Source organism: Acinonyx jubatus, chromosome X (assembly GCF_027475565.1).
Source record: "Acinonyx jubatus isolate Ajub_Pintada_27869175 chromosome X, VMU_Ajub_asm_v1.0, whole genome shotgun sequence".
In the NCBI taxonomy this organism is placed as follows: domain Eukaryota; kingdom Metazoa; phylum Chordata; class Mammalia; order Carnivora; family Felidae; genus Acinonyx; species Acinonyx jubatus.
The window spans coordinates 120,601,328-120,627,181 of record NC_069389.1 but is presented as its reverse complement, the minus strand read 5'-3'; the positions used below and the strand labels follow the sequence as shown (position 1 = coordinate 120,627,181).

Here is a 25,854-nt window from a genome sequence, read left to right as displayed (position 1 = left end):
GAGCAGGCCAGTGCAATGAGCTAACCTATAGAAGGCAGGTAAGCAAGGGGAGGCCACCAAAGATAACCATCCATTTGACCCTCACTCTTTTTGTACATGTGACCTCCTCTCCTCACTCTGTGGCACTGAACCTCAGGAAACTGCCACCAGCCATCTTTGGCTGTCACAAAGCCAAGTGTAGGAGATTGACCGATTGAGGTCCCATTAATTCATTCCCTGCCTCATTCCAGAAAGTATTTAAGGGGGCTGGTGTAGGTCATTGAACCTTTAAGTTCTCTATAGCACAGCTTCCCAACTACTACACTCCAAATTAGCACAGGCTTGCATGGGTATTGACCTGCTCAGCCATTCCATTGGCTGGCAAAGCCTGGGACAAGGGCTCAGCCTGTGGGCAGGATATTTAGAGCTATGAAAATACTCCTTCGTCCAGCTCCAGTGTGCCATACAATATTATCATTTTCTAAGTAGGTATTTATGTGAAAAACTATTGGGAAGCTCTGAACTATGACTTATCTTTGCTTCCTCTTACTGTGTCAACCTTACTTATTCCTACCTCCTCTGTGCAGTCTCCTCTGTCATTTCTAGCCCAGCACTCAAGACACATTGATTTACCCCTCCTCACGTTTCAAATGAAAAGATACCCATTAACTGCCTTATTCTGAATGTCACTAATATACCATGCACAAGAGCTAAAAGGAAAAGAGAAATAACCAACATTTACTCAGTACATACTAAGTGCAGACATTTTATGTTACATAATCTCACATCATTCTCACCACAGCAGCCAAAATTATTAACTCCAACTGACAGATGAAACAACCAAGGCTCAGAAAAGTTAGAATAATTATCCAAGTTTATGGCTATGACATGGTAGAGGCAAGATTTGAACTCAGGGCGGCTCTCTTGCTTCAAAGCCCATACTCTTCGTCTCAAAGTTGACTGCAGACCTAGTCAGGCCTTCTGGTTCACCTCCTCCTACCAGACTGAGCATGACTTCCACTCTGGCACCCCTACATTGTCTAACAGTGGTAGGATACATAGTAGGCACTTCCAGAATGCTTCTTGAGCTTGTCTGTACAATTGACCCTTGAACAACATGAGGCTTAGGGGCATTGATTCTCCATGCACTTGAAAATCTGAGTATAACTTTTGACTCCCCCAAAACTTAACCATGGCTACTGTTGACTGGCAGCCTTACCAATAACATAACAGTCAATTAACATATATTTTGTATATTATATGTATTATACATTGTATTTTCACACTAAGGTAAACTAAAGTAAAAAAGTGTTATTAAGAAAATTGTAAGGAAGAGGGGCACCTGGATGGCTCATCGGTTAAGTGTCTGACTCTTGATCTCGGATCAGGTCATGATCTCACAATTCACAAGATTGAGCCCCACTTCATGCTATCAGCACAAAGCCTGCCTGGGATTCTCTCCCTCCCTCCCTCTCTCTTTCTCTCTCTCTCTCACTCTCTCTCTCTCTCTCTCTCACACACACAAGAAAGAAAGAAAGAAAGAAAGAAAGAAAGAAAGAAAGAAAGAAAGAAAAAAGAAAAGAAAGAAAGGAAAAGAAAATACATTTACAGTACTGTATTTATTGAAAAATTTCATATGTAAGTGGACCCACACAGTACAAACCCCTGCTGTCCAAGAGTCACCTGTAGTTTAACACCCTTAACTCTGTCCTCAGGTGTGAAGTGCACTGTCTTGCTTTCCAGCATGACACCATCCAGATTCAACAGCAGCCCAGGCTTCTCACTAATATTCATGGATGATGTGACCTGGTTCTGTCAGGTCTGTAATTTTCTCACTGGCTTTGACATCCCCACCCCCCCCCAAAATGCAAGCAGAGTTTCAAAAACTAACAACTGAAAGTTCTATTTGAAAAGTTGAAAGGTAGTACACCATAGTTAGATGTGTACAAGCACTTTTACCCCATTTAGTCTTGTGGCTCTATAATCACTTTCAAGTTACTATTATGACTTTATTTTCTCATCCATTTTTGCATAAAGTTTTAAATGGTTTCTGTCTCACTCAAAATCTGTTGATCCATTAGGAGCTTTTAAACTTCCCATGACAGCAGAGCACACAGATACAGCCCTATGTTCTATCAGGACTAGACATAATGTATTGATTTCAAAATACCACCTTGGCAGAAATCGACCGACAGGCTTTAAATCAAAACCTCTCATGAAGCATACTGTAGATGATTAGAGCACTTACCCTCTAAATAAATACTTCATGGGGCGCCTGGGTGGCTCAGTGGGTTAAACGTCTGACTTCAGCTCAGGTCATGATCTCACAGTCTGTGAGTTCGAGCCCCACGTCGAGCTCTGTGCTGACAGCTCGGAGCCTGGAGCCTACTTCAGATTCTGTCTCTTTCTCTCTCTGACCCTCCCCACTTGTGCTCTCTCTCAAAAATAAATAAATGAAAAAAAAATTTAAAAATAAATAAATAAATAAATAAATAAATAAATACTTCAATTCCATGTGAAATTAGAAAAATATGAACCCATCTTCAAGATCATTGATATTCAGAAAATCTTTCAGAGTACTTTACTGAGTCCCCAAAACACAATTGCTGGGAGCCTTCATCACAACAGCCTATCAACACTGCTCAAAAGGAGGCAGGATGGGGCTGTGGGGCCTGGGTGATGCTAATTAAGGTAATTTCTCTTAGTCACTTCCCAATCTACAAAATGAGGGGCCAGTGGAGTAGCTGATACCAGGTTCTATCAGAGTCTAAAATTGCCACTACTTTTTTTTTATTAGGTTCAAGAATATTGTAATTAAGACAAGTGGCCCTCTGATTTTTGTGTTCATAGCCTATATTTGATTATTACAGTTTTCTGGCACATCCTAAGGGATTAAAGGACTCACAACAATACCAAACAAGCAAGCAAAAATTACAACACACCCCAGTTCAGTATAAAAATGCCTCTCTCTGTGCCCAAAGCCACTCTTTCTTTCATTCCTTTCTGATGTTACACTACATGTGCCTTACTTCTTTTTCAAGCAAATTATTATCCCTTCTCACAACCTGTTCATTACGTGCAAGGGGGAAAAGTAGGAGATGGGGATAGGGTAACTGGGAAGAAGATTATATGAGACTTTTGATTTTACTCTATGTAAGAGTTTTGGGCAGAAGAGTGACATGATCTAAGTTTTACTTTTAGAACATCAATCTAGCAACTATGTAGGGAATATACCAAATGGAACAAGGGAAGAAGCAGGGTAATCAGGTAGAAGGCTACTGTAGTCACCCCAGAAAGAGGAGATGATGATGATGATGATGATGATGATGACGACGACGACGACAATGACGACGATGATGGGTAGGACTGGGGTGGAAGACATGATGGTAGTGAGAAGTGGCTATATGTAAAAGAAAATATTGAAAGATTTGTTGATGAATTAGATTTAGGGTAGGAGACAGCAATATAAAGTTAATCTCCAAGGTTTTAGCCTGAGCAACTGCTATTTACTGGGATTCAGAAGTCTGCAAGAAGATCAAGTTAGGGGAGGAGATTGGGGATTTGAGTTGAAATGTCTATTGTAAACCCCAGAGGCTATGCAAAGTTTACAGTTGGGTGTACAAGTTGGGTTCAAGAGAGAGGCTTAGGCTGGAAAAGTAAACCTGGAAGGAGCTCATACATGGTTTTTAAAGCCATCATTTTCAGTAAGATCAGAAAGGCAATGAGCGGAGAGGAGGAAAGACAGGATACAAAAGAAGAAGCTTTATGCCCTCTAACCTTAAGAGTAGATGAGGAGGAACTGTCATATGAGAAGCAGCAGCAGCAGCCAGTGTAGTAAGATTAAAGTCAGGAGACTGGAGCCCTGGAAGCCAAAGAAGCAAGCCTGCTTATTTCAAAGATTTGTCTGATATACACCATAACACAGTATATGACAGAATTATAGGAAAAAATGTTTCACGACGAACAAAAATGTGGTGATACTACTGCTGATCCATGTATTGTAAGCAAAAGAACTGTCCTGCTCAACTACAACCCTGCCTGCCATGATCCAAGCCAATGCTACTGTTGCCCCTGGCTCTTTCCCACCACTGAGAGCTCATGGAAGTGCTAGAACTGAAAATTTGGCAGGGATTTTAGATATCAGCCATAATTTGGCCCAAACCTCTGCTCTGCCACAAACTGGCTGTGTGACCTTGAACATGCTGCTTCACTTCTTCTCTGACCCTTAGTTTCTTCATTTTTAAAGTAGGCTATATCTGCCAGGGTTTGAGGAGAGTAAAAATGAACATCTATACACATATCACTTGGCACAGAGTAAAAGCTCAGAGTGTCTAATCTTATTAGCTAATCTCTTGCAAAATATAATAAAATTTCATTATCTGAGAAATTCATCACACTGCCTTTACATTACCGAAGCTCAGACACATGGAATCTCCCTCTTCCATTATCCAGCCACTGCCGCTTCTCAGATCTCCCCACCTCCCAGCCCAGCTGCATGCCATCCATATTGGTGTCTCTTCCTCTAGCCCTAGCCCCAGCCGGATGTAGAGGAATGGCTGCTTACCAGCCCCGATCCTGGTGGCTCTTGAAACATCCTTTGACACTTATGTGATGCCACACTCTAGTTCTCATCCTTCTTGATCTTCTTCCTGGGTTCTTCTTCCTCCGCCTGCCCCTTAAAGCCTGGGATCTGCCCTGGATCATCCTTTCCTACAAGCTACATGGTCCCTCTGGGAAGCTCACAAACACCCAACCTTTACCTCTTCACTGTGGCATTTGCTCTTCTCTCCAAAGTTTATACTCTCTAGGCAAGCCTTGTTTCCTGAGCTCCAGACCCACCAACTACAAACTGGACATCTTCACACCTCCTCCGTATCCTGGCAAGCACCTCCAGTTTAGTGATGGTGTCAAGCAGGCTTCTCTCCCTCTCTTCCCCACTAAAACACTTGCCTCCCCCATAGTCATCACCATTTCCACTATCCACACCAGAAACCCAAAGTCCTCCCTTCCCTCATTCTCAGAGTGCAGTCAGGCTGGCAACAAACCTCATTAGCACCACCTTCAAAAATATATATACTGAAGGGAGGAGCCAAGATGGCAGAACAACATGGAAGCTTTTTGTGTGTCTCGCGTCCATGAAATACAGCCAGACCAACACTAAACCATCCTACACACCTAGAAAACTGACTGGAGGATTAACACAACAATCTGCACAACCTGAACCACAGCTTTCAGCAGGTACGCGGCACGGAGAAGTGAACTTGGGGAGCAAGAAGGTGCAGGAAGGGAGGTGCTTTTGTGAGCAGAGAGAGGACTGAGACTGGGGCGGAGGAGAGAATACAAGAAAAGCACCCCTCCCCAAAAGCAGCTGGAGAGAAAGTGGAAAATTGGAAACAGCTGCAGGGAGTAAACTAAAAAGGGAGAAAGGAGAAAGGAGAGGGTTTAAGTTCCATTAAGACTGTAAACAAAGGGAGCACAAAGGCTGCAACTCCGCAGCTCCCTACCTGGAGGTGCTCTGGTGGGAAAGGTGAATCCCCAGGAACAGAGTGGGGTCCGGGAGGTTCTCGGGCCACACGGGGAAAAGCGGTTCCACTGCTGGAAGGACATTTGGTGGAGATTGTTGGAGCCACCTGGTCCCAGAAGACCCCAGAAAACGGCCACATTCGCTGGTGCTGGAACAAGGTCGTTAAGGGTGAAGCCTGGTGCCAGATGTGTGTTGCAATTTTCCATAATCCCCGAAACGCTGCTGCTACACTATCTCACAAACTTTTTCTGGGGTGGGCTGGCACGTGGCCGTAGTCTCAGGGCACTGGCAGCAGCAGGGTCCAGCAGGCATTCCTGGGTGCAGCCGGCATTCAGCCATTACTGGGTGAGACCCTCCCGCAGAGGGTCGGACCGGGTCAAAGCCGCAGTCCTTTGGAAGTAAGGGGCGGGGAAAACAGCTACATCTGAGACAAAACTCGGGAGAGAGGTACTGCCTGGGGCCTGGTCACGAAGAGTGAAAAAGTGGGGAGTGGACGAGAGCTGAAGACAGAGGACGGGTGTGCGATTGCTGATTCAGGAGAACAGACCGGGGTAGCTGGGTGGCGCCATTTTAACCACTCCCACGAATGCCCATACGCACCTACGAGCGCCGCAACAATCCACCCCAGTGTGCTGGCAGCGCCATCTAGTGGAGAGCAAAGCCGTTACACTGAGCCCCACCCAACTGGTCCAACGTCGCTCTTAAGAGCACAAGTCTCACCGCTAGCTTAGTTTATGGAATATAAAGCGCTACATAGACTGACTTCTAGGTGAAAACGAAGTAATTTCAGTCCTATGTCAATCTGTTAGCAGGTCCATCTATTCAATTTTTCTTTCTTTTATTTTCTCTTTTACACTTCTTTTCTATTTCTTGAATACAGAAAGAAAAAATTCATTTTTAACTTCAATTTTTATTTAAAATAATTTTATTTAATTTTATTACTATATTTTTTACTTTTGTGGAAATATTTTCAAATTCTATTTTGTGTCCATCATTTTATTTTAGTCTACTTCAGTGCATTCACCTTTTCAAATTTTCAAATGATTCCCTTTTTTTTCTTTTTCATTTCTTATCTTTTTCTTGAATGCAGAAAGAGAAAAACTTCATTTTTACTTTCAATTTCTATTAAAAATATTTTTCTTTAATTTTTTACTATATTTTTTGCTTTTATGTAAATTGTTTCAAATTCTATTTACTTCCATCATTTTATTTTAGTCTACTACAGTGTATTCACCTTTTCAAATTTTCAAAGGATTTCCTTTTTTCTTTTTTTATCTTTTTTCTTTTTTGTTTCTTTTCTTTTTCTTTAATACAGAAAAATAAAAGATCCATATTTATTTTTAATTTTTATTAGCTTTCTTTAATTTTTTTCTACTTTATTCTTTACTTTTGTGTATATTTTTTCAAATTCTATTTTACTCCCATCATCTTATTTTAGTCTACTTCAGTGTATTCATTTTTTCAAATTATCAAACGATTTCCTTTATTTTTTCTTCCCCTCCTTTTTTTTCTCTAATCTGTGACACCACTTTCAACACCCAGACCAAAACACACATAGAATCTAGCATCATTTATTCAATTTGTGTGTGTGTTTAATTTTTTAATTTTAGTTTTTTTATTTTTAATTTTTTTAATTTTAATTTTTCTACCTCATTAATTCCTTTTCTCCCTTCAAAATGAAAAATCAAAGGAATTCACCCCAAAAGAAAGAGCACAAAGAAACGGCGGCCAGGGATTTAACCAACACAGATACAAGCAAGATGTCTGAACCAGAATTCAGAATCACGATAATAAGAATACTAGCTGGAGTCAAAAATAGATTAGAATCCCTTTCTGCAGAGATAAAAGAAGTAAAAAATAGTCAAATGAAATTAAAAATGCTATAACTGAGCTGCAACCATGGATGGATGCAGTGGCAGCAAGGATGGATGAGGCAGAACAGAGAATCAGTGATACAGAGGACAAACTTATACAGAATAATGAAGCAGAAAAAAAGAGGGAGATTAAGGCAAAAGAGCACGACTTAAGAATTAGAGACATCAGTGACTCATTCAAAAGGAACAACATCAGAATGATAGGGGTCCCAGAAGAAGAAGAGAGAGAGATAGGGTAGAACAGTTATATGAGCAAATCATAGCGGAAAACTTTCCTAACCTGGGGAAAGACACAGACATCAAAATCCAGGAAGCACAGACGACCCCCATTAGATTCAACAAAAACCAACCATCAACAAGGCATATCATAGTCAAATTCACAAAATATTCAGGCAAGGAGAGAATCAAGAAAGCAGCAAGGGAAAAAAGTCCCTAACCTATAAGGGAAGACAGATCAGGTGTTCAGCAGACGTATCCACAGAAACTTGGCAGGCCAGGAAGGAGGGGCAAGATATATTCAGTGTGCTGAATCAGAAAAATATGCAGCCAAGAATTCTTTATCCAGCTAGGCTGTCATTCAAAATAGAAGGAGAGATAAAAAGCTTCCCAGACAAACAAAAATTAAAGGAGTTTGTGACCACTAAACCAGCCCTGCAAGAAATTTTAAGGGGGTCCCTCTGAGCGGAGAAAAGAGGTAAAAAAAAATTTATATATATATATATATATATATATATATATATATATATATATATATATATGTAAACTTCAACTCTATAAGTGACATAATGGCAATAAATTCATATCTTTCAGTACTCACTCTAAACGTCAATGGACTCAATGCTCCAATGAAAAGACATAGGGTAACAGAATTGATAAGAAAACAAGATCCATCTATATGCTGATTACAAGAGACCCACTTTAGACCTAAAGACACCTTCAGATTCAAAATAAGGGGATGGAGAACCATCTATCATGCTAATGGTCAGCAAAAGAAAGCCAGAGTAGCCACACTTATATCATACAATCTAGACTTTGAAATAAAGACTGTATTAAGAGATGCAGAAGGACATTATATCATAATCAAGGGGTCTATCCACCAAGAAGACCTAACAATTGTAAACATTTATGCGCCAAATGTGAGAGCACCCAAATATATAAATCAGTTAATCACAAACATAAAGAAACTCATCGATAGTAATACCATAATAGTAGGAGACTTCAACACCCCACTCACAACAATGGACAGATCATCTAATCAAAAAATCAACAAGGAAACAATGGCTTTGAATGACACACTGGACCAGATGGACTTAACAGATATATTCAGAATATTTCATCCTAAAGCAGCAGAATATACATGGAATGCTCTCCAGAATAGACCATATACTGGGGCACAAATCAGCCCTAAGTAAGTACAAAAAGATCAAGATCATACCGTGCATATTTTCAGACCACAACGCTATGAAACTCAAAATCAACCACAAGAAAAAATTTGGAAAGGTAACAAATACTTGGAGACTGAAGATCATCCTACTAAAGAACGAATGGGCTAACCAAGAAGTTAAAGAGAAAATTAAAAAGTATGTGGAAGTCAATGAAAATGATAACACCACAACCCAAAACCTCTGGGACGCAGCAAAGGTGGTCATAAGAGGAAAGTATATAGCAATCCAGGCCTTCCTAAAGAAGGAAGAAAGAGCTCAGATACACAACCTAACCTTACACCTTAAGGAGCTGGAAAAAGAACAGCAAATAAAACCCAAAACCAGCAGAAGACAGGAAATAATAAAGATTAGAGCAGAAATTAATGCTATAGAAACCAAAAAAACACAGTGGAACAGATTAATGAAACCAGAAGGTGATTTTTCAAAGAATTAACAAAATTGATAAACCACTAGCCAGTTTGATCAAAAGGAAAAAGGAAAGGACCCAAATAAATAAAATCAATAATGAAAGAGGAGAGATCACAACCAACACAGCAGAAATAAAAACAATAATAAGAGAATATTATGAGCAATTATATGCCAATAAAATGGGCAATCTGGAAGAAATGAACAAATTCCTAGAAACATATACACTACCAAAACGGAAACAGGAAGAAATAGAAAATTTGAACAAACCCATAACCAGTAAAGAAATAGAATTAGTAATCAAAAATCTCCCAAAAACCAAGAGTCCCGGGCCAGATGGCTTTCCAGGGGGAATTCTAACAAACATTTAAGGAAGAGTTAACACTATTCTCTTGAAGCTGTTCCAAAAAAAAAACATGGAAGGAAAACTTCCACTCTTTCTATGAAGCCACCATTACTTTGATTCCAAAACCAGACAGAGACACCACTAAAAAGGAGAACTATAGACCAATTTCCCTGATGAACATGGATGCAAAAATCCTCCACAAGATATTAGCCAACCGGATCCAACAATACATTAAAAATTATTCACCACGACCAAGTGGGATTTATACCAGGGATGCAGGGCTGGTTCAATATCCACAAAACAATTAATGTGGTTCATCACATCAGTAAAAGAAAGGACAAGCACCATATAATCCTCTCAATAGATGCAGAGAAAGCACTTGAAAAAATACAGCATCCTTTCTTGATAAAAAACCCTCAAGAAGGTAGGGATAGAAGGAGCGTAACTGGAGATCATAAAAGCCATATATGAACGACCCAACGCTAATATCATCCTCAATGGGGAAAAACAGAGCTTTCCCCCTAAGGTCAGGAACAAGACAGGGATGTCCACCCTTGCCACTGTTATTCAACATAGTATTGGAAGTCTTAGCCTCTGCAATCAGACAACACAAATAAATAAAAGGCATCCAAATCAGCTAGGAGGGGGTCAAACTTTCACTCTTCGCAGATGACATGATACTCTATATGGAAAATCCAAAAGATTCCACCAAAAAACTTCTAGAATTGATTCATGAATTCAGCAAAGTTGCAGGATATAAAATCAACACACAGAAATCAGTTGCATTCCTATACACCAACAATAAAGTGACAGAAAGAGAAATCAAGGAATCGATCCCATTCACAGTCACAGAAAAAAACCATAAAATACCTAGGAATAAATCTAACCAGAGAGGTGAACAATCTGTACACTGAAAAGTATAGAAAGCTTATGAAAGAAATTGAAGAAGACACACACAAAAAAAAATTGAAAAAGATTCCATGCTCCTGGATAGGAAGAACAAATATTGTTAAAATGTCAATACTACCCAAAGCAATCTACATATTCAATGCAATCCCTATCAAAATAACACCAGCATTCTTCACAGAGTTAGAACAAACAATCCTAAAATGTGTATGGAACCAGAAAAGACCCCGAATAGCCAAAGCAATCTTGAAAAAGAAAACCAAAGCAGGAGCCAACACAATCCCAGACTTCAGGCTGTATTACAAATCTGTAATCATCAAGACAGTATGGTACTGGCACAAGAAAAGACACTCAGATCAATGGAACAGAATAGAGAACCCAGAAATGGACCCACAAACGTATGGCCAACTAATCTTTGTCAAAGCAGGAAAGAATATCCAATGGAATAAAGACAGTCTCTTCAGCAAGTGGTGCTGGGAAAACTGGACAGCGACGTGCAGAAGAATGAACCTGGACCACTTTCTTACCCCATACACAAAAATAAACTCAAAATGGATGAAAGGCCAAATGTAAGACAGGAAGCCATCAAAATCCTCAAGAAAGCAGGCAAAAACCTCTTTGATCTTGGCCATGGCAACTTCTTACTCAACACATCTCCAGAGGCAAAGGAAACAAAAATAAAAATGAACTACTGGGACCTCATCAAACTAAAAAGCTTCTGCACAGCGAAGGAAACAATCAGCAAAACTAAAAGACAACTGACAGAATGGAAGAAGATATTTGCAAATGACATATCAGATAAAGGGTTAGTATCCAAAATCCATGAAGAACTTATCAAACTCAACACCCAAAAAACAAATAAACCAGTGAAGAGATGGGCAAAAGACATGAATAGACACTTCTCCAAAGAAGACATCCAGATGGCCAACTGACACATGAAAAAATGCTCAACTTCACTCACCATCAGGGAAATACAAATCAAAACCACAATGAGATACCACCTCACACCTGTCAGAATGGCTAACATTGACAGCTCAGGCAACAACAGATGTTGGCAAGGATGAGGAGAAAGAGGATCTCTTTTGCATTGTTGGTGGGAATGCAAGCTGGTACAGCCACTCTGTAAAACAGTATGGAGGTTCCTCAAAAAACTAAAAATAGAACTACCCTACGACCCAGCAATTGCACTACTAGGCATTTATCCAATGGATACAGGTATGCTGTTTCGAAGGGACACAGGCACCCCCATGTTTATAGCAGCACTATCAACAATAGCCAAAGTATGGAAAGAGCCCAAATGTCCATCGATGTCTGCATGGATAAAGAAGATGTGGTATATATATATATATATACACACACACACACACACACACACACACACACACACACACACACATACACAATGGAGTATTACTCGGCGATCAAAAAGAATGAAATCTTGCCATTTGCAACGACATGGATGGAACTGGAGGGTATTATGCTAAGTGAAATTAGAGAAGGACAAAAAGCATACGACTTCACTCATATGAGGACTTTAAGAAACAAAACAGATGAACATAAGGGAAGGGAAACAAAAATAATATAAAAACAGGGAGGGGAACAAAACAGAAGAGACTTAGAAATATGGAGAGGTTATGGGAGGGGTTGTGGGAGGATGGATGGAATAAATGGGTAAGGGGCACTAAGGAATCTACTCCTGAAATCATTGTTGCACTATATGCTAACTAATTTGGATGTAAATTTTAAAAAATAAAAAATTAAATTAAAAAAAGAGAGAGAAAACATAAAAAATATGTATATACTGAGATATTTGTGCCCTCTGTCCGCTTCAGGACAGTGGTCCAGCTGCTCAGTATAACAGAGAGTTATCTCTGAATCATGGGACTACTGGTGACTTTAACTTTTCCTTTTTTATTGTTGTTGTTGCTAGTTTCTAAGATTTCCTCCACAAATTGTCTCCTATCTCTCTAAATCCTTACCATTCAAAGTGTAGTCCCCATATCAGCAGCATCAGCATTACCTGGGAACTTCTGGCCTGACCCCGGGCCTACTGACTTGGCCTTTTAAGCAAATTTCCAAGCAATTATCATGAACACTCAGCTTGAGAAGCACAGGTCTAGTTTCCCAGCACTCCTGTCTCCCTCATTATTCTCATCTACCTCCTCTAGCTTCCCCACATGTCCCATGATGCTCTTCTGCTTGCAATCCTATGGCTTCTCCCCACCACCCAATCTTGCCTTGTGCCTTTGTACTTCATTTCAGGAAAATAAACACCGAGGGGAAATATTAGGTTTATGACAGGCAAAAAGTTAATATTCTTAATATATAAAGTTCTTAAAATCAGGGCACCTAGGTAGTTCAGTCGGTTGGCCATCCAACCCTTGACTTCAGCTCAGTTCATGATCTCATGGTTCATGAGATTGGGCCCCATGTTGGGCTGTAAGCTAACAGTGCACAGCTTGCTTCAGATTCTTTCTCTCCCTCTCTGTGCCCCTCCCTTGTGTGTGCGTTCTCTCTCTCTCACTCTCTCTCTCTCAAATATTAAACAAATAAGTATTTTAAAAAAGATTTAATATCAGTAAAGAAATCCAACAACGTATAAATATGATTGAAAGAACACAGAGAAGGAAAATAAAATGGTCAATAGGATTCCGAAAAAACAAACATAAACCTCACAAAAAAATTCAGAGATATTTAAAAAATTAACAGCAAAAGTGATACATATTGCATTACATGTTGCTACATAACAAATGACTCCTAAACTGACCAGTTTACACAAAAAATACATATTGAATATCTCACAGTTTTTGTGGGTCAGGAATTGGGGAGTGGCTCACCTGGGTGCTTCTGGCTCAGGGTCTCTTGGTCAAGATGCCTGCAGGGACTACAGTCATCTTAAGGCTTAAATGAAACTATAAAGGACGTGCTTACCAGGTGATTCACTCACATGGCTGGGAAGTTGGTGCTGGTGGTTGGCAGGAGGCCTCGGTTCTATACCATATTGACCCCAATAGCACAGCTTGAGTGGCCTCATGACAAGGTGTCGGCTTCCCCCAAAACAAGTAACCCAAGAAAGCAAGGCAGGATGGCAATGTTGTTTATGATCTAGTCTCAGAAGTCCATACCTTATACATAGAGTAGGATATCATGCAGTTTTCAAGAGGAAGGAAATCCTGCCATTTATAACAATATGCATGAACCTGGAGGACATTCTACCATGTGAAATAATACAGACACAGAAAGACAAGTACTGCATGATCTCACTTATATGTAGAATCTAAAATAGTTAAGCTTATAGAAGCAGACAGTAGAATGGTGGTTGCCAGGAACTGGAGAGTTGGGGGAAATGAGGAGGTGATGGTCAAAGGGTACAAACTTTCAGTTATGCAAGATGAACAGCTCTGGAGAGCTAATATACTGCAGTGTGACTAGAGTTAACAATACTTTATTGTATATTTGGAATTTGCTAAAAAGGTAGATTTTAAGTGACTCGCCACACACACACACACACACACATGCACATACTATGTAAGGTGATGGAGGTGTTAATTTGCTTGATTTTGGTGATCACACAATGATACACACAATTTATACATGTATCAAAGCATCAAATTGTACACCTTAAATATATGCAGTTTTTTATGCCTCAATACAGCTAGAAAAAAGAAAAAGAAAAAGATCTGAAAACTTCATTTAACTTTTAAACTTTTTTTAATGTTTTTATCTTTTTTTGAGAGAGAGAGAACAAGAGAGAGAAAGAGCAAGTGGGGGAGGGAAGATAGAGGGGGGCAGAGGATCTGAAGCAGGCTCCACATTGACAGCAGAGAGCCCAACATGGGGCTCAAACCCACAAACCATGAGATCATGACCCAAGCCAAAGTTGGACACTTAAACGACTGAGCCACCCAGATGCCCCTTTATTTAACTTTTAAAAAAGAAGTGCATACACGTCACTTCTTTAATATCCCATTGGTCTTACAGGACAGCCCTATTATTTATGAGAGGGGACCACATAAACATGTGAATAACAGGCAGCAAGGATCATTGGGGCTATCTTGGAGGCTGGTTGGCATTTAGCCTCATATATATACAACCTGTGACCCAGCAATTTTCATTCTAAGAATCTGTCCTAAGGAAACAATTATAGATGTGTAAAAAGATTTAACTGTAAGGATCTTCATCATAGTTAATAACAGTGAAAGTTTTGCCACAACTCAAATTCCTCAAATAGAGAATTAAGTAAATTAGGGTACCCCATGCAATGCAATATTTTGTAGAATATTTCATGACAAGAAAAAATATTCATTGTGTATTGTTAGGCCTTTTTAAAGGAAGTAACAAATCAGCCACTCACTATGTGAGAACATTTTTAAAGCACTTGTATATATCCATAGATGCATAGATAGACTGAAAGGATATACTTCAAGTGTAAGTGGTAGTTATCTCTGGTGGTGGTATTACAATGATTTTTCTTGTTGTTTTTGGGAAGTAGTAATTGTTTCCTACAACAAATACATAGCTTCTGATAATAACAAAAAAATATGTTTTCATTTTTACAAAAGACTTAGCCCAGGCATCACCTCTTCCTAGAAGCTTCTCCTCGTACTTGATTGTGCCGTTTTCACCCTCCATCCTGAGTTAGCTACTTCCTTTTTGTGCACTTAAAGTACCCTGTCCAAACCTTCTTTGGTGCACCTTCTAAACAGTATTGGCCTGCCTGTCTATGCCTCTGTCCTTTCACTGCCTACCACACTCAGGTGACACCAAGTCTTCCCTGTCTCCATGTCCCTGTTTGCCACTTACAGGGACTGGTGAGCCACACGCACTCAGTAAGCTGGTGTGTACTGCCAAGCTGGTGTGTACAGGTTGGGTCCCATTAGGACTCTGCGAGGCTGTCCTGGGAGGAGAAAGGGCATTGTGGATGGTTTGGGGTGACTGCTGTGCTTCCAGCCCAGACCCTGGCACTTTCCTCTGGAATGGCCCCAAACTTCAGAAGAGGCCATTGCACAGTACCTATTTAGTGGTTCTTAGTGAGAGAACTGAACTGGAAGGATGTTATTAATCTTGCTATTCAGTTTCAAGACAGTAGACTAACCCACAAATTTAACCTGAGCATTAGTTTGATAGCATTTATTTCTGTCCCAGGTTTCATCAATTAAATGGTAGCAGGCCACACATTTGAGCTGAGGGAGAGATCAACCAAATTCAATTAATAACATCTCAGAAATTCACTACAAAAAGCACATGACAGTATCTAAGTCGACTCCTTTACCACCACTCATGCCAACAGATCAGATCAGGCTCTGAAATAGGCTGCCCAACTCTGCCAAAGCTTCTATGTTGCAAACAGTTATGAGCAATTTAATCGAGATGACAAGCACTTGGGACAAGAACATATGGCAAAGTTGAGTTATAAATGTTCTTTCCTTAGTGAAAAAAATTGAGACATTTTAATCAAGTTTTGAATTATGTTTATATTACCAAAAGAAAAAGTATATAATTAATGATCAAGGATGTTTCAAGCTTCTGAGCTTCCTTTCTAGAATGTCACTAAATTAATCAAGGATAAAAGGACCACAGATTTTTTCATGCCTAAAATTCTGTTCTGACTGGATCCACATTAACATCAGAGCAAGGAAGTTTAACAACTGAAATGTGGAGCTGGCTAATGATAGCAAAACTCTTTAGTGGCCAGGCAAATTTTCCCCACACAAGGGGGCCAAGAACAAAGGTAAGTGTGAGGAGATTTCCACAGGTCAGCTCAGGTGCCCCACCTGGGGTGCACAGGCCTGGCACGGAGGAGGTCCAGCTCTGAGACTCTGAGCCCTCTATCACCAGAGAGGAGTGTAGGATGGATGGGTCTTTTTTCTAAACTCCTCAAGGCCATGAGCTTCCTGGAAAGGTGCTTAGGGAGTGCACATGTGTATAGTGGATGTGAGAGAACATCCCTCAGCCCCCCAATGCATATGCATGCACACACGTGTGAACACACGCATGCATGCCCTTCAACTAGGATAGCTGTGCTCACAAAAATTTCCCAAAATGACCTTCCACATTAAATGTTAGTAAGAAAAGATGTTCTGTTTTTTAAACAAAAAAAGAAGAATGTTAAGAAACATCTGGACTCATTGAGTTCTAATGGACTCATTGAGTTCTAAGATTCTATGATCTCTTCTGCAACTTTGTTGGTTCCATACTAAGATAAGAAGTCAGTGAAAATATGGGCAGCTACTAAGAATTTGGGTGGCAACTTTTTGTTTTTTTGCTTTGATATTTGGTCGTTTGTCTTTGTGTTTCTTTTCCTAATTGCCAATTCTTCCAAGGCTCCCTTTTACAGAACCAAAACAAACTGCTCAGGTAAATGACAGCCTGATACTTTCATATTTCTGATTCACTTGATATTAGTCACATTTTTCCCCGTTGGGAAATCCATGTTTTCATGACAAGTGCTTCATATTAATTTTAAAAGTGGATTCAGTGATGTCATAATTTCTCATTTTGTTTAGTCCTGAAGCAAATAATCATTCCCAGTAGAGAAGTGGGATGCGTTCCACCAGATAATTACTGTTGTTGTTACAGAAACAGAAAGAATGATAATATCTTCTTTTTTAGCATGTTCCCCCAATTCATAATAAGGGAGATTAATAAAAGATTAAGGAATAATGAGTGGGCAGTTATTATATTATGAATCATTCTTTTATTTACTCTTTGTGGTACCCTGGTAAGAAACAATGTTGAACTTTGAAGGATATGAAGGTCTTTCTGGAACTTTGGTAGCTAATCCCCAATATTTGGTAGCAGTTATATATCCTGACTTGGCCTGGGTTGGCAGTGAGGTTCACTGCTCAGTTTTCTAGGTAAAAAGACCAATGCCAGGCCCACCGGACTCAGTAGCTACATAGAAGAAAATACGTGCAAGGCAAACAAGGGGATGTTAGACAGAAGCCATAGATGGGGGAGGAAAGTTCTGAACACTCTCTTGGGAAGAAGTGTTTTCTGTAGATATAGAAAATGTTGGGTTTCTTTTAGAGTTTGCTTGAGCAGTGACAATGGAAATAGAAAGGTTTTTGCCCATCATGTGTGTTGGGCCTAGTAAAGTGTTCTGATTTGGACTTATCTGTCTGTTTCCAGGCCTGCAGTTAACAAGTGTTGTTAGCAAACAGATCAGAAGGTAATTGTGCTATGGCCGGAAGAGTAATGAAATGGGTGCAGAGTTGAAAGTGGTTATTTTCTGTGGAATGTAGTCTTTGAGTAGAATCTGACTTCACAAAGCAGACCATGCTAGCAATGAGAGTGGATTGTTATTTTGTTTGGGTACCAGAATCAGTTTTAAAATAAGCACCATTAATCAGAAAATAGGAGTAATCATCTAAATATAGGTACCTTGAATTCAACCCTGCAGCATACAAAACAACAGGTATCATCGGGCTGGCCTTTGCATACAGCCATACAACAAGCAGGTGTTGTCTCCACTCACCTATGAGGACATGAAGGCACAGAGTGATTATGGAAATTAGCCAAAAGTGTCCCTCAAAACTCACAATATACTTTCCCTAACGTTATTGCTTTTCCATGATACACACCTCTTGAGAATGGAAAAAATTTAAATGGACCCAAATCACTTCCATCTAGCTTCAGTCCCCGGGCACTTTCCACCCTTGTATTTCTGAAAATCAGGGAGAAATACATCTCTAAGGAGTTTATTATTACTTACTGTTTTATAAAACAAATTGAGCAACCTGTGTCACCTCTCTAAGCCACCTGTCCACATTCTTTGAGGGTCCTCCTTCCCTTTCTATCAGCAAAATTCCTAGCAAATTCGTTGGAGTAAGGAACAAAATATCTCTCAACAAAAAGCAAGAAAACGGATGCGCCTGGGTGGTTCAGTTGGTTAAGCATCGGATCCTCAATTTCAGCTCAGGTCATGATCTCAGTATTCATGGGATCAAGCCCCACATCAGGCTGTGCGCTGACAGTGCATAGCCTTCTTGGAATTTTGTCTCCTTTCCTCTCTGCTCCTCCCCCACTTGTAAATGCATGCACACGTATGTGCACGTGCTCTCTCTCTCTCCCAAAATAAATAAATAAACATTTTTTTTAAAACCAAGAAAATGAACTGGCTGCATATCAGCTGTTGGCATTAAAACCCAATGTGTGTGTTGGTGGGGGCCTTTGAGCGTGGTGGGACAGCTAGGAGGGGAATAGCAATACATTTCAGGGGACCTACTTGGCTGGCTTTCTTGAAAAATAAACAAACCAAAAAGACTGCTTGGACAATCTCCCAATACCCACTGCCACCAGAAGAAGCACCACGTGAAATGCTCACTTGGCCCATAATGTTCACATTGAATGCAGGCTCTAAGTTCCCTTTAATTCGAAGCCAGCCTTCAAAGTCCACATCAAGGTATCTCGAATCCCTCCTATTGCAGTTCCATCATACTGGGTCATGCATGAGCCCATCCATTCAGCCATTCCTCCTCTTCCCAATCCCTATAGGCAAGCATTCAGCAAACATTCATTACATGCCTGTTATGTACTAAGTTCTGTGTCTCCAACTCTCAAAAAGTTTCTAAGTGTAAAATAAAAAGTGACCGTCACAATAAGCATTTACTTCAGGATATGCACCATCATCACACCACAACACACTACTCAAACACCTACCTTGCCCTAGTCTCCCATGGTTCAGATTGACTGTTAAACAAAAACTCCTCTGCCACCATGCTCCCCACCAAGCAACGTTCTCTTCTCATATCCATGCATCAAGCAACTCGCTGCCACCCAACCTAGAAGGTAGCAATGCTGGGCATCCCAACAGATCGGAAAATGTTCCCTTGTATTAAGCCCAAATCTACTTTCCTTGCCCCATTTACACAACCCAGGACACATAGCTGCCAGTTAACAATGCTGTGTCAATATGAATGTTTAGTATTGACAGAACGTGACAGCTTTCACCCACGTAATTCTACATCCAGGATAACTGATAACTTGTCAAAGAGGTAAAAGCAAGGAATGGTTTTGTTTGTGTGTTTGTTTTCCTTGTTCCTTCTGTTCCTTTCTATATAACTCATATTTAAATTACTTGCTGAAGAAGGAATATAAATGAGACTCAATCAGACCTCATGAGTCATCATTTCAGAAGGAAACAAAGCAGTCCTGCTTCAAAAGGCAATTTAATTAATTTCGTTATGTGCTGTGGAAATAAGCTTTTAGAGATGATTCAAAACACTTACGTGCAATTGTCTAAAAATAAGCAAAAAACGCAAGTTACTGTCTGGTTTTTTTGGTATGAAAATGTTAAAATAATAGGAAGATACTTAAAAATATAAAATAAGTTTGTATGTAATATTAAAGAGGGAAAATACAGAGTGTAGTCTTAGTCAGCTGTACATCAAAGATAAACAAAAGCAAACATGTTGCCCATGAAAGACAAGGGTCAGTTTTAACAGCCCCCTTCTGACCCATGAGAGAACACACCTCCCATTCCAGCCTTTGGACTTCCCCTCTCTGCATCCCAGTTTTCTCATCTGTAAAGTGAGGAGGATTCCTGTGCTTCGGATGTCCAGAGTTCAGGGTCAAATGAAAAAGTGGGTATAAAAACACTTTGTAAATTTGCAAAATGCTGGACCCATATATGACATTGTTCCACTAACTCATAAAAGACTCTATTTCTTCAGAGTAGAAAAATAACACTTTTGAGTTATAGGGATTTTTAGCAAAACACTGCCTCTGCTTTATATCCTCACTCCTTATCACTTGGAAATATGGCAAAATAGTGAGGCCATTGAGACTTGATCCTCACCTATACACCAAAACTGTCTTCCTTGTCTCCTGGAATAACAGACACCCAGTTGTCCAAGCCAGAAACCTTGGAGTCCTGCTTGATTCAAATACTTTCCTCCAACATCCAGTCCCCTGGCTTGTCCTTCAAAATATACCCAGAATCCAACCACCTCCACTCCACATAACACCCTCTGGTCCAAGCCCCTGTCACTTCATGTCTCTCCCAGATGCTGGCACTGCCTACTGGATTTTTAAGTGGTCTCCCCCCACATCCCCTCTTGCCTCTTACAATCCAATCTTTTCGTTTTTAAGTTTATACTTTCTGGGAAAGAATATCCTCCCTGTTAAAAAAGTCACACACACACACACACACACACACACGCACACGCACACGCACGCACACGCACACACACACGCACACACACACACACACCAAAAAAGAAGAAAGAAAGAAAGAAAGAAAGAAAGAAAGAAAGAAAGAAAGAAAGAAAGAAAAGGAGGAAGGAAGGAAGGAAGAAAGGAAGGAAGGAAGAGAGACATACCAGGAAAGTCCCCCTACCCCACTACAACCTTTGAACATTGTCCTATGATACATGATGCTTGGAGCTATGGCAGCCATAGATGTGGCAGGCATATGGCAGTCATGCACATGGAGAACTACCTGGAGGCCCAATGTCATCATTCTACTGAATTAACCAATCCTGGAACCACTTCCCCTTGGGCTCTTTTGTTAAATGGCAAGAATCAGCAAACTCTTAAAGGCCAGACAGTAGATAGTTTAGGCTTTGTGATTCATCTTTGTCTCAACTCAGCTCTGCCCCTGCAGTGCAAGAATAGCCGTAGCCAATACTCAAACAAATGGGTATGGCTGTCTGCTAATTAACTTTTATTTATGGACAGAGAAGTTGGAAATTCATATAACTTTCAAATATCCCAGATTGTAGTTTATCCACCCTTGATGGGATAATAAAAACCCTAACCTTAGGCTTCCACGTCATCTGTTACCTGCTTTTATATAGCCTGAGAAATTGAAAAATGCTATCCGAAGCAAGTTTGGTAAAATGTTAATATCAGTTAAAGCTGGGTAGTGGAGACATAAGTGTGTATTATATTGTTTTGTGTACTTTTTAGTGTTTTTGAACACTAAGCAGGTCCTGCTGGTCTGTAACTTGGAGAAGACCCTAGACACCCCTTCCCTGGCTAACAAGCAGGGCCCACGAAGCCTAGCCTAGCCTCCACCCCACATGGGGAACACCCCTTCTGGAGATGCTGTGTCCCAAATTTACAAATCTAAGAGTCTTCAGGGCTCCCTGAGTCTCCTTTCACTTGGAATGCACTTCTCACTGTTACCTTTTGAAATCCTGCCCATGCTATCACTCCTTCCCACTGTTGGCAAGGGAGTTTTCTAACAGCGTAAGTTTGATCGTGTCTTCCTGCTAAAAGCCTTTTGATAGCCTCTGTTGCCCAATTTCCTGACCTTTAGCCCTGTGCTTCTGCCTCTAGTTTCCACCTGTGAAGCTCTTCAGCTCTTGCTCTAGCCCTATTGAACTCCCTTCCACCTCTGGGCCTTCGCACATGTTTTTCTTTGGCCAAGCATAGTGTTCACAAGCCCCTCTTTGACCTGAGCCTGCCACCTCCCCACCCCCAGACCCTCTTACACTTCCCTACCCTGATATCACATGTGCTACTCTGACCAGTGCCTGACATGCCCTCCTCCCAGCTCCAGCCTTACCCCAGTATACCCTGTCAAACGCTTTGCTTTCCACGCACAGCTAGGTGCCACCTTACCTAAGAAGGTTTTAGTGACCTTCCCCTACCCTGGGGGGGGGTTCACTCCTCTATGCCTCCAGCACACCACTAGCTGACACCTACTGCAGAGCCTCCAGAAAGGGAGTGTCCCTACTTACTTGCCATTTCCCCTGTCCAGTTTGGGATCTATTTGTATCCAGGCACTGTGTCCTTCATGCTTCTCTGTCCTCCTTGGGTGTGGCACATAGAAAATATTTACTAAATATTTAACAGATTAATATCTGCATGAATGAATAAAAAATGTTCTATATGATCCATATAACATTAGCCTCCAGATAAATGAACACAAGAATGATATTGACTGGGATGCAGCTGACAGAACCCAATCTAACTGGCTCTTCCCCATGGATATTTGAAACCAGTAAGTACTGCTATTTATAGCCTCTGAAGCTCAACTTTAGCTTGATGATTCAGCCAATTATTGAATTACCCTATGTTTTCTTAAAACTAATTTAAAACTATTCTGAAACATAAAGAATTCAGTTATTTAATTTAGGCTCAGGCAGGCTTCCTGTGAAACTATGTAAACTTTCAGAAGAAAATCTGTATCTACTAGGAAAAGAATTTATAGAAAGGACAACCAAACACTAGCTAGTTACCTAATCCAGAGATTTAAAAAAGCTAATAGTACCTCCAGAAGCTAATACCCCTTATTCACCAGAAGGTTCCATTCCAATAATTACACATGAGTGCTTTTATTTCTGCTACTCTTAGTACTTTATGCCAAAGCAAAAATCCATACACGGTGTTCCATGAAGTTACAACACTAAATTTCTCTTGTCTCTTGTGGAAACCAATCTTGCTGACTTAAAAGCACAACATGAACCTAAAAGCATTTTGTCTACTGAAGACCAAAAAGGGACATAGAAGGGAATTTTAAAAATACCTTAATTTACCTCCCTTTAAATCCCTGAGTTTATATACTGGGACCATTTGGGAAAGCAGTATTTCTAAATATACTATATACTTCTTAAGCAATTGGCACAGAATATCATTTAACACTCTCTTGGACACTCAACATTATCCCCAGGAACTCTGTGATAGTGAGGGGCTACTGAGATACCAAGGAGACCAGCCTGGGAGATGTAGAACTGAGATGCTGTCTCAGCTTTCCCATGATTTTCTGTGTGACCTTCAGCCAGCTACTCCCCTTTCTGGGCTTCAAACCTACAATGAAGAGTTAGACTAGATGACTGTGAGAGGGTTGCTTCCAGCTCCATGAGGTATTTATCAAGTTTTCAAGTACATGTAATTTTATGTTAGTATCTTGCAGAAGGAATACAAGCAATTACACCCAGTGCCTTCCAGAATTTGGTAGGCTAGAGAAGTGTGGACTAAACATACATGACATATAATTTAATAAGACCAGTATATGTTGCATTAATAAACAAACTCTGTCTGATTGATGAATAGGCCTTATTTTTAATACCAAAGCTCTAAGATTTTCATTCTCCATGGTGTGCTCATTTGGTAACAGGGAAACAATAATTTCAACACCCCTGTCACTTCTGAGTATCCACTCTACAAGTGCAGATATACAATTAATATATAGCAATATGGGGGTCCAGGTCCACAAACTATGTGTGAAAACTATTCCAGACTGAAAAACAAGCCCCCAAAGCCCTTTCAAATTACAGAGGCAATGGTGATTAACAACTGATTCGGTGGAAAATTATTTTGTGCATCCGAAGCCTGAAGAACGGCTGGAAGGGGAGAGAATCAACAAAACAACATGGTCAGGCTAGATTGAATTCACAAAACATATTATAGAAGAGGCCTTTAACTGCCTGGGCAAAAAAATGGGCTTGCTCACCTGGTGAATTTAATAAAAGACCCTTTGACCAAGATTTCCATGACAAAGCTCTGCTAATTTTCTCAAGAAGAATCTGTTCCAGTGGTGAATCACTGCCCTTTTACTGTCATTATTCTAATGATATGAGTTAGAAGAAAAGGTCACAATTTAGATCAATGCCATCTTCGGATGACAGAGTGGGTGAGTCACCAAATGAAATTAATGCTGAAGCGTGGTTACCATTTTTGCTGTATATACTCTCCTCTGATACACTCTATGTGCAACACATTCAATGAGATATTTCAGGAGAGCTTGTTGCTAGGTTTCAGCCTCATTCAAAGCTCTTCATTTCAGTACAGAAAGAAATATGGAAAATTTTCAAGATGATAATATTAAATTTACCATAAGGCAATCAAAGGGCTCAGATTTCTGTATACTGACATGGGCCACTCTAGCAACTGACATAAAATACAAAAATCTTTATTAAAACATTTATTATAAAGATGGGCTTTAACACTCCACCAAGAAAGATATACAAATGGAAAATAAATACATAAAAAGCTCAAAATCACTCATCATTAGGGAACTACAAATAAACACAATGAAATACACCTACACAACCTAGTAGAATGACCCAAATCCCAAACACTGACAACACCAAATGCTGGCAGGGATGTGGAGCGACAGTAAACACTGGTGGGAATGCTGGTGAGAACGTGAAATGGTACAGCCACTTCCGAAGACAGTTTGGCGGTTTCTTACAAAACCAAACATATTCTTATCATGCCTTACATCAGTTACACACATTTGTATCTACCCAAATGAGTTGAAAACTTAAGTCGACATGAAAACTGCACATGAATGTTTATAGCAGCTTTATTAATTACTGCCAAAACTTGGAAGCAACCAAGACGTCCTCCAATATGTGAATGGACAAACTGTGGTACATTCAGACAATGGAATGTTATTTAGCATTTTAAAAAATGAACTATCTCTCTAAACCTACTTTGTTGAGAGATTTTATCATAAATGGATGTTGTACTTTGTCAACACAATAAAGGCCATATATGAAAACCCACAGCTAACATCATACCCAATGGTGAAAAACTAACAGAGTTTTCTCTAAGATCAGGAACAAGACAAGGATGTCCACTCTCACCACTGTTATTCTAGCAATCAGACAAGAGAAAGAAATAAGAGGCATAAAAATTGGTAAGGAAGAAGTAAAATTTTCACTATTTGCCAATGACATGATGTCATATATAGAAAAGACTCCCATCAAAAACTACTAGAACTGAAGAAAGAATTCAATAAAGCCGCAGGATACAAAATCAATGTATGGAAATCTGTTGCATTTCTATACACTACGAATAAAGTAGCAGAAAGCGAAATTAAGAAAACAATCCCATTTGTAATTACACCCAAAACAATAAAATACCTAGGAGTAAACTTAACCAAGGAAATGAAAGACCTATACTCCAAAAACTATAAAACACTCATGAAAGAAATCAAAGATGACACAAACAAATGGGAAGATATTCCATGCTCATGGATTGGAAAAACCAATATTGTTAAAATATCCATGCAACTCAAAGCAATCTACAGATTCAACGCAATCCTTATCAAAATACCAACAACATTTTTTCACACAACCAACACGAGTAATACTAAAATTTGTATGTAACCACAAAAGACGCCAAATAGCCAAAGCAATCTTGAGAAAGAAGAAGAAAGCTGAAGGCATCACAATCCCAGATTTCAAGATACACCACAAAGCTGTAGTAATCAAAGCAATATGGTACTGGCACCAAAACTGGCACAAAGATCAATGGAACAGAATAGAGACCCCAGAAATAAATCCATGCTTCCATGGTCAATTAATCTATGACAAAGGAGGTAAGAATATACAATGGAAAAAGACAGTCTCTTCAAAAGATGGTGTTGGGAAAACTGAACAACTACATGTACAAGAATAAAACTGGACCACTTTATTA

At 39.9% G+C, this 25,854-nt stretch overlaps 1 protein-coding gene across 1 annotated transcript in view; it reads right to left on the bottom strand.

The window, feature by feature from the left end:
- Positions 1–24,826, bottom strand: part of PASD1 (PAS domain containing repressor 1) — a 201,666-nt gene extending 176,840 nt beyond the window's left edge. The window contains exons 1-2 of the mRNA XM_053201824.1: positions 18,063–24,826; positions 17,863–17,956 (exon numbers count right to left, since the gene is read on the bottom strand). The gene's annotated coding sequence lies outside the window, so the exon portion shown is untranslated. The remainder of the gene's footprint in view (positions 1–17,862; positions 17,957–18,062) is intronic.
- Between the last annotated feature and the right edge of the window lie 1,028 nt (positions 24,827–25,854).